Consider the following 11,779-nt stretch of genomic DNA (forward strand, 5'->3'; position numbering starts at 1 on the left):
CCCAGGGCTTTGCCCTCTGCCCAGGCTGTGCCCAGGGCTCCCAGGGCTTTGCCCTCTCCATGTGCATGCCCGCTTGCACAGTTTGCAGGGATGTGGCTCAGCTCCCACCACGCGCAATCCCACCGGACAGCTCTTACCTCCAAAGGAAAGACAGTATAAATCTCTGCTGAACAAGCAGTATCAGTGGTTATTTCTGCCTGGTTTTTATGCAGAACAACACAAAGATGTTTTCCCTGCAAACGAGCTGATGCTCCCCCTCAGCTTTGCCTCTTCCCATGCGCATTTGCTGCCCCCAGCCTGCACACCACCTCCCCGTAACCAGGAGGGGAGGAATAAACAGCAAAGAGTGCTTCAGCCTCCCTCAGAGAGAAGGATGTCCTGGCAATCCTTGACCATGTACCCGCTCCTTTACCCGCTGTTAACCTTGGCAGCACCTCCTCAACTCCTCATCCTGGTCCTGGACAAGGCAGGAAGAGGGCGCATGCCTGCAACGCTCTGCAAGGCGCCGATGGAAACGGAAACCCAAGTGAAGGACTGAAGGAAAGGTCTGTTCTTTTTCTGAGCAACTCAGCTGTGCTTTCCCAAGTTCAAGTCACTGCCAGGGAGCACAAACCTACGGTTCAGGAACAGCCAGGCTGCTCCCAGAACAGCAGATTTCTTCCACACTTCTGCACTAAGATTTGAGCTGCAGAAAACTGCTTCTTCCAGGAGGGTCAGGCTGTTCCTTCAGTGCAGGCACAGAGAGCTCAGCTGGCAAGGCAGGCCAGCAGCTCTCCTTTAAAACAAAGGAATGCTGGAGGAGGTTTTCCATCATTTGAACCAGGTATGTCAGACAGCCAAAGCTCCCTGCTCTGCTCTCCAGTATGTGAATCTCCAGAGGAGCTTCCCCATCGCAGTCATTTACCTGGGGACCTTGGACACATCATTTGACCTTCTGTGTGCCACCATCACCCAGCAGACAAATCACCTCAGAGTGGGATCCTCGCTGGCAGCCAGGTGCTGTATCCAAAGCAAGATTTCTCAGGGCATTAAATCCCAAGCAAAATCAGATAATCTCCACAGTGCAGCCCTGGCTCAGCTGTCCTTGGCCAGAGATTCAAATTACCACTTCCAGCAGCTCCTCTGCATGGATATCAGGAAAACCAGACACAAAATCCACCCTGCTTAAGGAGGCTTTATCTGCAACACCCACAAAGGGTTACGTGCGGGAGGAGCTCCTGCAGGACCTGCTGCTGCCTCTGGGATTCTCTCCAGTGCTATTCGCCTCCGGATGGGCTGACCTGGCTCTTCACACTGGGGCTGCAGAAACAGCCTTGCCAGGACCTGCTTAACCTGAATATTTAAAGAAAAACCAGCCAAAATGAAAAGAACAAACTGGGGTAGCTCGTTCTCTCTGCTGTTGGCACCCAAGATGTGGCTGTGGGAAGCATCACGTGCTGGCAGAGCTCACAGTGACATCCAGGAGCCAGGAGGGGCTGCAAGGGAGGAGAGGTCACAACCCCACACTTCAAAACTGGACCCCAGCCCCTCCACGTGTCAGGACACTGTGGAAAGTTGAGGTGTACACTGAGCACTCTGCACCACCAGGGCAACTGACTTTGGCCCCCAAAAGCCAGTTTTCTGAAGAGGGAGTAAGCAAGGAGCACACTGCAGTCAGCCTGCCCCACAGGCTGCCACTGGCCCTGGAAAACCCACTCTCCCCCTCAGGAGGTGCTCACTGTTCATACCCTTCCAGCAGATGTCCTGGCTGCACAGAAGACAGGCTGCAAAACACCAGGTGTGCTCATGGATGTGATTAAAATAACGTTAAAGCTGAGCTCCTCTGCATCCTACCAATGTGCTTCACAGAGATGAGAAAAGGAAGGTGCTGCAAGCCAAATCCCAAAAGCAGAAAGCTTTTCCATGAGACTTTCACTGCAGTTCACAAAGAATCCAAGCTAACACTTGATAACATCCATGGGAAAGCATCCAGTGATAGCAGCAGCTGTTGCCTCCAGACTTCTGTATCTACTTAATTTTCCCCCTGAGAGGATACATCCTGCATTACATCATCCCTTTGATATCTGTTAATAATGGTGATAACACAACCTGCCAGAATCTCAAGCAACTAAACCCAACATCTACGCCAACACTGGGTTTAACGTAGCATCAAACACAACTGTGCTACAAGAATAGCTGTTCATTTAAACAAGCAAACAAAAATACCTCAGCTCAAGAAGCTTAACAGCAAGCAGAAGCTTCAGGGGGTCGGGAGAAGCTCCACAGCTCTTAAGCACAGTCACAGATCTGAGCTCACCTCTGATGGCAGCCCAGAACAGAGGCTTAAGGATGACCTAGGAAGGGATCAAAGGCAGAACTGTCAGTCCCTCCCACTGGAGACTGGGCAGCCTGGAGGTTCTCCATGGAGCACCCCAGGTTATTCCCAGTCACCAAGTACTGCTCTTCAGTTAGCTACACAAAAAAAAAATCTCCTGCTGTCAGCATCTGCTGCCTCCCATTTGGGGGACATCAGCACAGAGAAGGTGGATATAGAATGAGTACCCACTATGTCTCACAGCAAAACCCAGGGTTTTATAGATTCCCTTTCTAACACCAAATTAAAAATATTTTATTTATTTAAGCACACTCATTTCTCCCTCCTTCTATAGATTTTTTTGAAAGTCAAATAACACAGCTACAACATTGCTGAATCAAACTGAGTACGTGTGTGACGTCCATTAAATGACACAGTGAGCTCCAAGGGAGGAGGAAATTAGAATCAGAGATGATCAGCACTTTTGCATTTCAGAATTAATCAGAGCCCAAGAGCGTATTCAGAATTCCCTTGCAGATTTTGCAACACAATGAAATAATTCTGAATACATTGCTGGTGATTCCAGATCCATTTTCAAGTGCTGTACAAAACATATGCCACGGCACTGATGTTTGCTTACCCGAGGAGAGCACCAGCTCGCTGTAGGACTGGCTCCAGTCTCCAGCATTAGCATTTCCCATGCTCACAGATCCCCCTGCCTCGGCGCCAGAGAAGCTGCTGACACTCAGATTTAACTGGTACAGTGTCACCTTGCACTTTTTTTTGAGGACTAGTGCAAAGTGCTCTGTGTCACTCAATTTTATGTAAAGCCAAGGCTCACTCTTTGCAAAGGAATGGGGTTTGGGGTTCAGCAGGATCTGAATTTGAGTTCCACTGCCAACAAGGAGGACCCACACTCATCCCAAGATGTGCACTGGAGGAACTTTTCCATGCTGAGGCCATTTGGGTTACCACAGTCATTTTCTAGCTTCCACAGAATTTCCCAGTTCCAGACTGGGATCTCTCTTGGAGCTGCCCAGGGTCACCAGTATGGGGCTGGATTGTCCCGTGGCATTTGGACAGGAGGTGGGTACCTGGCAGTGCCCTGCTCCCAAGCCCAATTCATTTGGGCTGCACAAAGATGTTTGATGTCCCAGAGGGGAAAACCCTTGGATTAATCAACAGCCACTGAGTGTGCCCAGTGCTGGGCACCCCTGAGTTACACACAGCTCCTGCCATCCCCAATTCTTCCTCCACTTCCCACCAGACCTGGCTAGTCCACATTGACTTCCAGGTCCAGTAAAGTCATTTTCACTCCAGCTATGACTGTGGTTTCAATTTGCAGCACCAGCTCCTGCCCACTCCTTCACAACCCTTTCCCCAAAGCTCCTACTAAAAACCTAGGACAGAGCTGGACTCCACACAGCCCTAACACACAGAACACCCTCCCCAGGTCCCTGCTCTGGGCTCTTCCAAACTCTTCCTCTGTCACAACACCTCACTGCTTTGCTGCTCCACAAAAAGCATCTCTGGGCAGAGGGTTTGGAAGTCTCAAGGCCGGGTGACTGCTCCCACAGCAGAGGATGGGACAGGGAAGATTCGAGCCCATAATAGCAGGATGCCCTCAGGGCAGGTAAATAGCTCAGCTGCTCAAATCCTCTCCTGAGCCTGAGGAAGATGGAGCAGCTGCCACAGTTACGACACTAAACTGGCTGGGAACTGTTTTCTCTCACATCAGAGCAGCCCAGCAGGCAGCTCCAAAGTGAGCTCCCACCACGCTAAACCATCCTGAATCATGGCAAGGAGAGTCTGAAACGCTAAATTAACACCCCCTGTGGCAGCCACGAACTCTGGGGGAAACCTCCATTCCCAAAACACAAATATGCTCCAAAAGACATCTCTGTGGAAGACCTGTGACAAGCCCAGGGAAAGAGCTGATATTTAACACCGGTGGGAAGGAGACTACGTGAAGGTTTTGGAGGAGCTGAGTGGTCCCAGCAGCGCAGGTGGGAAGGACAAGCTGAGGCTTCAGCAGAGGCCCAGCCTCCTGTGAGCACTTCCTGATATAGCACAAAGCAGAATAAAGGCATTAAGTTAATCAGGAGACAAACCAAACATGCCTCTAAGAAGAGGGCAGCATGCACACGCCAGCAGCAGCTTTTTATCCAGTGCTCAGCTAAAAACACAAGCCCAGAAGAGTGGGCAGCAGCCAAAATCCCATTCTCTCCTCTACTCCATATTCCTCCAACACAGGGATCCAGCTCCACTTCTGCCACGAGCTGGGTGACTGGGACCCCTGAGGACCTCAAAAGCATCCCAGGTTGGAGTCACTGCAGCAGGGGTACAGCTTTGGCTCTAGTCTATGATTTCCTCCCAAAATGGAGCTGCACTGAATCCCATGGTTTCCTTTTCCTCCTTTAAAAGGGTACCCTGCTTCTCATTTGGAGAAATAATCAATAAAATCTAACAGGCTGCTTTTCATTCATCCCCAGCCAGAAATCTAATCTGCTGTTAACAGCACGGCCCTGAACACATCATTTATCTGCTGCGGGTACCAGCACGCACAGATTTTACAGCTGTGGAGAGCGGGGCTGCCTGCATCACAACGACTAATTTATTCTCAGAAAGGCTAATTTAATCTGGCAGTGAATGTTCTCAAAGCCTCCTCACACAGAGCAGCTTTTCTCTTGGTTGGCTTAACAACAATACAGCATATCCAAAAACGTGGAGGGATGCTAAGGAAGAACACTGCCCCTGTGTTTTGAGCCCTCTAGTCTGAGAAATTTCTCTTGGTAACTACAGGCTTTGAGAAAACATAGAGTCCCTCTGGTTTTTCAAAAAGCCAACTGTATTTTCAAGGCAAAATATACAACAGTTTAGGCTATTTCCCCCTCATATACAACTGTGTCTTGACAAAAAGAGCTGGGCTCTTAATAAAAATAAAACCCAGCAAAGGTTGTTTAGTATTAGACAATTCATTCACTTCCAACTGCAAATCAAGAGCAGCAGCCAGCACACCTGGCCTGGAGGTGCTCCCTGCCACAGCAGGTGACTTTCCCCAGCCCACACTACAGAGAAATAAACTCCAGAACAAATCCAAAAGCTTTTTGTTTAAAAAGGCTGGGTAACTGCACCACGAAGTATTTCAGAGAGAGCATCTTTCAGCTTCCCAGCCTCTGCCATCTGCAGGGGGGCAATAAATAAGCCATCAGAAAGGTTTTTTTCATTGTTTTTAAATTCTAGGTGGTATTTTCCCTTTACTTGTGACAGTTCACACAAAGGCAGCGTGTACCCACAGCCAGGCTGAGCCACCTGATCCTCCATGGACGTGGCACCACGTGCTGGTCCTCACCTGGATGCACCTACCCCTTGCCCAGGAGATCACTGGAGAGCCAAGCACAGCTCCTTGGAGCCAGAGGGGCTGCAACAAGGCACATTTAAGCTTTACAATAGACAGAGCTGTAGCAGTCTAACCCTCCCTGCTTGGGATTGTCACCACCATCCTGCTGGGAAAGAAAAGCTGCTGCTGTGCAAGTCTGGATCATGTCTGAGAGGGCTCCTTTGCTACAAGGGCAAAAACATGCCCCAGATGACATCCAACAATTTAGGACAATTCAGTAATGTGGGAAAAAGGCAAAAATCAGAGGGAAGCAGAGAATTTACGCAGGCCACAGAAAAAATAGAGAAGAAAACAACACAACACTTCCCTTGTTCCTATCTGTCAGGAATTGCTGTCCCAAGAATAGCCTATTCAGAAACCAGGAAACTCAGAGAGCAGCAGGGAAGGGCTGAGTCATGGCCACTTGGAAAAAAAAGAAACAACCCACAACAAACCAACCCAAAAGGGAAGGAGAAAAAAACCTGGGACAGCAGCTGTTCTGGGTCTTGGAGATATGAACAAGTTAATCCAGAACATATTAGTCAATCTTTATTTTCAAAAGCTCTGCAAACAAATGGCACTGCCATAAAATGCAGCTGACCCTCCCTCTGCTCATGGGAAGCAAATTGTTGTACCAAGAAAAGTTGCTGGTGCTTCCCAGCACCAGCCCCAGGCTACAGCACCTCAGGGCTGCCAGTGCAACTACTCCCAGTTTGTGCCCTGATTTTTGGTCCTTTGCAGCATTAGCATCCAAATATCCCAAAGATTAACAGGCTGGACAAGTGCTTTCCCTTTGGAAAAAGGAAATGCTCCATGTCCATCTCAGGGATGCTATTAGCAGAGGCTGAGGAGCCATTTCTCTTCCCCACAGTGGAAGGGCACGAGGTAAAACATGACTTGGAAGGGCTTCCCATGACTCTGTGAACAGATGAGCCAAAGCCAAGTGCTCCCATCTCACATCCAGCCTCAGCACCGCCTGTCTGGCCCCCAGCAAAAGTCTTCCCACATAACAATCTTTGTTCTGTGACCTAAATGAAATCAATTGTACAATAATTCTCCCCAGGACAGTAATCTGGTTCACTCACCCATCATCTGAGAGATTACACCTGCTCTCCAGCTGTGGGGCTTTGGGAGGAAGAGATTTCTGAGCAATAAGGGGTTTATCTTTCATTGATGATCCCTCACAAATCAGGGAAAGGTATCTGTCTTTTCAATCAAACAGCTATGCTTTGAAACAGATGTGGAAAACACCTTTTAATTAATTTTACCTTGCCCTGTGAGGTACTGTCACATCAAAGTTGCAAAGGTAGGAAGTGGGAAGCCCCTCAGAGCTGCTGCCTGTGGAGAGTGGGTCAAGACAAAGCCTGCTGTGCCCAGACTGTGGCACATCACCTGTGCTCAGGTGTAACTGCTCACCCCTTTCCCAGCTCTGAGAAAACCACAAGACCTTCATATACAGACCCAACCTTGAGACTAACTCCAGAATGACAGCTCAAGGAAACTGTCCCAAAGCAAACAGGCTCTCATGTTAAGATTGTGAGTAAAATCCCTCTTCTCTGCAACCACGCAATGCAAGGAGCAAATGCAGATGAAACACAGCTACAGCATGGGCTGATGTGCATGCATCACAATAAGGCGTGATGGATGGAATTTAGGATTGTCAGACAGAATGCAGGATGGAACAATAAATGTGTAAGCTTAAAGTAGAATACTTTTTCCAAAACTGTTAATAGGGAGCCAGGCTGTCAGGGCAAGGTAGGGAAGATTTTCCTTCTAAATGCAGAGATTGGCTATTAAAGAAGGTTCAGGAACACATACAGGAGAGACAGTTTGGGGCAGTGGGACCCCCATCTCATCACAAATGCTTTACCCTAAAATCTATAGGAGAACTGGGTAATATTCCATTTTCCTATGTATAAAGGAGGCAAAGGAAAGAACTATTACTAATGCACAGTAACCATACTAATCACAGTAACAATTAAATATATTACTTATTTTGCACAGAAAGCCCCAGCTCAGCTCTTCATTCTCTGATGATCTCAGGTTCCATCGTGCCAAGTGGTACAAAGTCAAACATTGCACTGCCAGCAGCTGCTCTGCACAGTTCCTAAGATGTTAATCACATTGCCACCTTTTGGGGCTATTTATTTTATTTTCTTACCCTAATTGCAGGCCTGCTAAGAGAGCCCAGATTAAAGGCAGCTGCACTGAAGTGCCTCATGTGGAGATGTGCAGCATGGAGCACTTTACTCCTGCCTCCACCCTCCACCCAGATCGATGACCAGAACAGGGCTGCTCTCAAACAGCTGTTTCTCACAACCACAAATACACAAATTTAAGAGTGCAGCCACAAGGCAGCTCAGAACAAATGGGCTCAAAACAAAACTCTAACAGCAGCCAAGAGTCTCCCTGAGCGTTTCACACCGGAAATAAAATCTGAGCTGCCCCTGCCTCAGAGACTTTATTCTGGTGAGAAAATGGATCGTGGTTTCCTATGGCAGCTGCTCCAATTGCATTCCCTTTGATCAGAGGAGGAGACAGGTCCTATGCAGAGCATGTAAAGATCTGACACTGCTCATGAAAGTGGCACTGCTTCTCTCCAGCTGTGAGATGGATACCCAGTGCTGTTTGGGAACAGCAGGAAAACAGCAAGAAGTTGCTCATCGTATTTTTTGAAGGAAAATGTGTACACAGACCTCTGTGTTTGCACACTTGTATGCTCAGGTGCCTTGCTCTGAAACCTTCAAGGGAGTTGACTGGCTCCAGGCCAGAGTCCTTTGCCTGCATAAGGGCTGCAAAACCAGGTCCTGGAAGCAAAACCAACCAAAAACCTCCATTGTCCTGCAGAACTATTCAAGTTCCCACTACAAACCATTACTGCTCTTGTATCAGGGAAAAGGAAAGAGCAGTGCACAATTAAGTCCTTTTAAGACATCACTGACTGCTGCTAAGAGCCACCAGGCATATCAGCATCTATTTTCTGTTTCCCAGCTCTCCTGCCCACCGTGTTCAGCAGCTCTGCACAGCCCACTCTGGGAGAACACCTTCTGAGAAGCTGACACACCTGTCTAGAAGCTCAGATATATTCAGTCCTGCTGCCTTTGTCATTATTTTACTCTCCATATTATGGAAATGCTATTTATTGCCTCTCTGGCTCACCTGGCAGCCAGCAGCCTTTCCTGGAAAGGTACAGGAGAACTGTGACACGGTAAAGAGCCCTGCTAATAGCAGCAGGAATGAAGCACCAGCCCCACTGCAGACCCACCAAAACCCACAATTTAAAAAAAATTTAGTTTCTTTCAAGCCAGGATATTCTCTCTGGATTAAAGCAATCATAAGAAATCAAATGTAGGGCTTTACCATGTACCACAAACAGACATAGAACACTGAAATTCATACTTCTCTTTACCCACAAGCAGAAAACAAGTCTTGGATCTTGATACTAACAAGTATGTGTATTTCCTTCCAAAACCACTCAGCCTCATACTGGAAGATCAACAACATCCTTTAAACACATGCACTTATCTGCTAAATTCACATTTGAAAGGGAAAAAAATATATTCTTTTACATAATAAAATTACTTTCATCCCTTCTTTGGCTGTGTTAGTAAGACTGGCAACAGCAACACTTCTGCAGGTGCCAACACCGTGACAAGGACCCAAACTCCACCCAGAACACAGAGATGCTGTGGACAGGCTTTAGTCTGGCCCCTGCCTGAACACCCCTCAGCTACAGGAGCGCCTTAGCTGTGCTCCCAAGACATGTTTGCCACCTCTGCTTCATCCAGAAGGAAAGGAGTGCCCATTGTGGCTTCCCAGGCACAGAAAAAGCCGATTTGGAAGTGACCTTCAAAAATATAAACCAACACCAGGTGCTGAGGGAGATATTTGCACCCCTTTGTAACTGCAGCTGAGACAGAGCAGAACAGGAACACAAAGAAGTGAGTTTCAGAACCAAATTTGAGGTGCAAGACCTGTTGAGGGAGCACAAGAAGCTCAGCATGGTCTTATTAGGAAAGGTTCTGAAATCAGAGAAGCTCCCTCACTGTTCCCTGTCCCTGCCACACCTGTGGCAGGATGTTCTGCTACTCTGTAGGAACACACACATCCCCATTCCCAGCCCCAACATGAGTCAGCCCCGACTGCAGCTCCACCACCCCTGTAAGAGCAGCTGGGCAGGACTGACCACGTTTGGGGCATTGCTCGGGGACATTTGGGGACACGGCTCCATCCCCCTGCCCTCGTTACAGCCATGAAGTCACTGCCTTCCTACCTCCAAGCCAGAATTAGCTCCTCATGTAACACCTAAGGAGAACAGAGCAGGAGCATCGCTAAACACTTCCGGGGATTTCCTGGGGCACTGGGATGTCACCAAAGCTTTGAGGCAGAGAAGCCTTTGGGAGAGGGAAGTTTTCAGCCTGTGCTTTCCACATGAGTTTGTTTAGATCCTGAACATGAATGAATGACATACTGTGGTTATATACCACGCCATGCCTATGTAATACTCACTGTCATTTTCCCTGCTGCCTACTCTGGTCACACTCTGAAATCAGCAGGGCCCCTGCTGAAATTAAAGCTCCATTTTCAGTACTTTGGGTGAAGGGAACAAACAGGAGGCTCTTGTGCATATTCCCAAAGTTTCTCGGAGTTCTACAGACAGCCCAAACCCACTATAATTATAATTTAAAACATTTCTACTTAAAATCATGGTGCCTGACCTCATCTCTACCACCTGACAATTTAGGCTCAGCCTAGAATGTGACAACCACCAGACCCCTCCCCAGTTCTCACTGGTGCAAGGAGACCACCTCAGAGCAGCTTTTCCTCGGGCCAAGGGGCACAAACCTACACTTGCAAGGACCTGGAGAAATTTAACCTTGAGCATGGCTCATGTGGAGGATCCAGAGGACACTGGCATGGCAGTGTCCACCCCAGCCTGCATGTTCCCACTCCTCTACTCAGCTCTGGAGCTCTCCCCAACCTCATTCCTCTATTTAGCAGCAATCACCACCTCCTGTGCTTTTCCTAAAGCAACCAAACGCTGCCTTAGAACTGCTACCCTCTGCCTCTCCAGTCCCCTTGGGAGGGACAACCCAGATCTCACCTTTTAATGGTTAAAAACCCCACAACTCCCCACTAACGTTTATTCCTTGGTGTTTGTTGCTGTGTATTAACTGAAGGAGCTCTTTTCATTTCACACTGCCAATGTGCCAATATAATCCTCACCATCATCATTTCTCTCCCAGCTTTTCAAAACATCTCAGCTTCTTTCGTCTCCTCTAAAATGGGCTCATCATCCCTGATCACTGGGCAAGCTCGTCTCTCCCGAGCAGGAGAGGATACACACGCATTCGTTCCTAGGCCTGTTTCCCTGCTCTCCCGGGATCTGTCGGGATCACATTTGCTCCTGTCTCAGCCGTGCCCTCCCTGCAGCCCCCGCCAGCTCATGACCTCGGCCGGGCAGCAGCGCTCGCCTTACACCGGCAAGTCTTTCCCCAAGTACACGACCTCGCTTTCCACACGATTAAATTTCAACCCAGCCCTCCTGTCCCACCCCTTCCCGGCACTGCTGAGGGCGCAGAGCTGAAGCTTTTTAAGATTTTAGCAGTACCCTGCGACACTCTGTCAGCGTCAAAGGCCCGTCCGAGGCCAGGGCTGCCTCCCGCTGCTCTCCCGGCCCACGTTCCCATCCAGCCGCACCTCCCCGGCTCCGCAGCGAACGCAGCAGCCGCGGCCGAGCACCGAGCCCTTCCCTCGGCCTGCTTCCTCCTCCCAGAGTTAACCAGGGCTTCATTTCCATCCCTTTTCTTCCCAAGAGCGTAGTGCTGGGCTTCTCCTGCCTGTGTCCCCGTCTGCGCTCAGTGCCCCCCAGTGCCGAGAGTCCTCCTGTGCTCGGTATCCCCCCTCCGGTTCTCAGTGTTCCCCCACACTTGGTGTCCCCCGCGGTGCTCGATGTCACCGCCGGTGCTCGGCGTCTCCCTCCGGTGCTTGGTGTCTCCCTCCGGTATGTCCAGCCGGCCCCGCTGCCGGGAGGCCGCCGCGGCCTGTCAGGGGCTGAGGGGGCCCGGCCGCCTTCCCGCCGCGTCCCCCGGCCCCGCAGCCCCCCG

General features: G+C 49.4%; 1 protein-coding gene across 5 annotated transcripts in view; it reads right to left on the bottom strand.

The window, feature by feature from the left end:
* The window catches only part of CDIP1 (cell death inducing p53 target 1), a 32,011-nt gene that overhangs the window by 7,643 nt on the left and 12,589 nt on the right, over window positions 1-11,779 (bottom strand). The window contains exon 1 of one of the 5 annotated variants that reach the window (XM_015642749.2): window positions 11,373-11,690. The exons of 1 other annotated variant lie outside the window; for it this stretch is intronic. The gene's annotated coding sequence lies outside the window, so the exon portion shown is untranslated. Of the gene's footprint in view, window positions 1-137; window positions 834-2,205; window positions 2,333-11,283; window positions 11,691-11,779 lie in introns of those variants that run through there. 3 more of the 5 variants (XM_015642748.2, XM_015642750.2, XM_015642746.2) reach the window with 3 other exon arrangements.

This window comes from Parus major, chromosome 14 (assembly GCF_001522545.3).
Source record: "Parus major isolate Abel chromosome 14, Parus_major1.1, whole genome shotgun sequence".
Lineage (NCBI taxonomy): Eukaryota > Metazoa > Chordata > Aves > Passeriformes > Paridae > Parus > Parus major.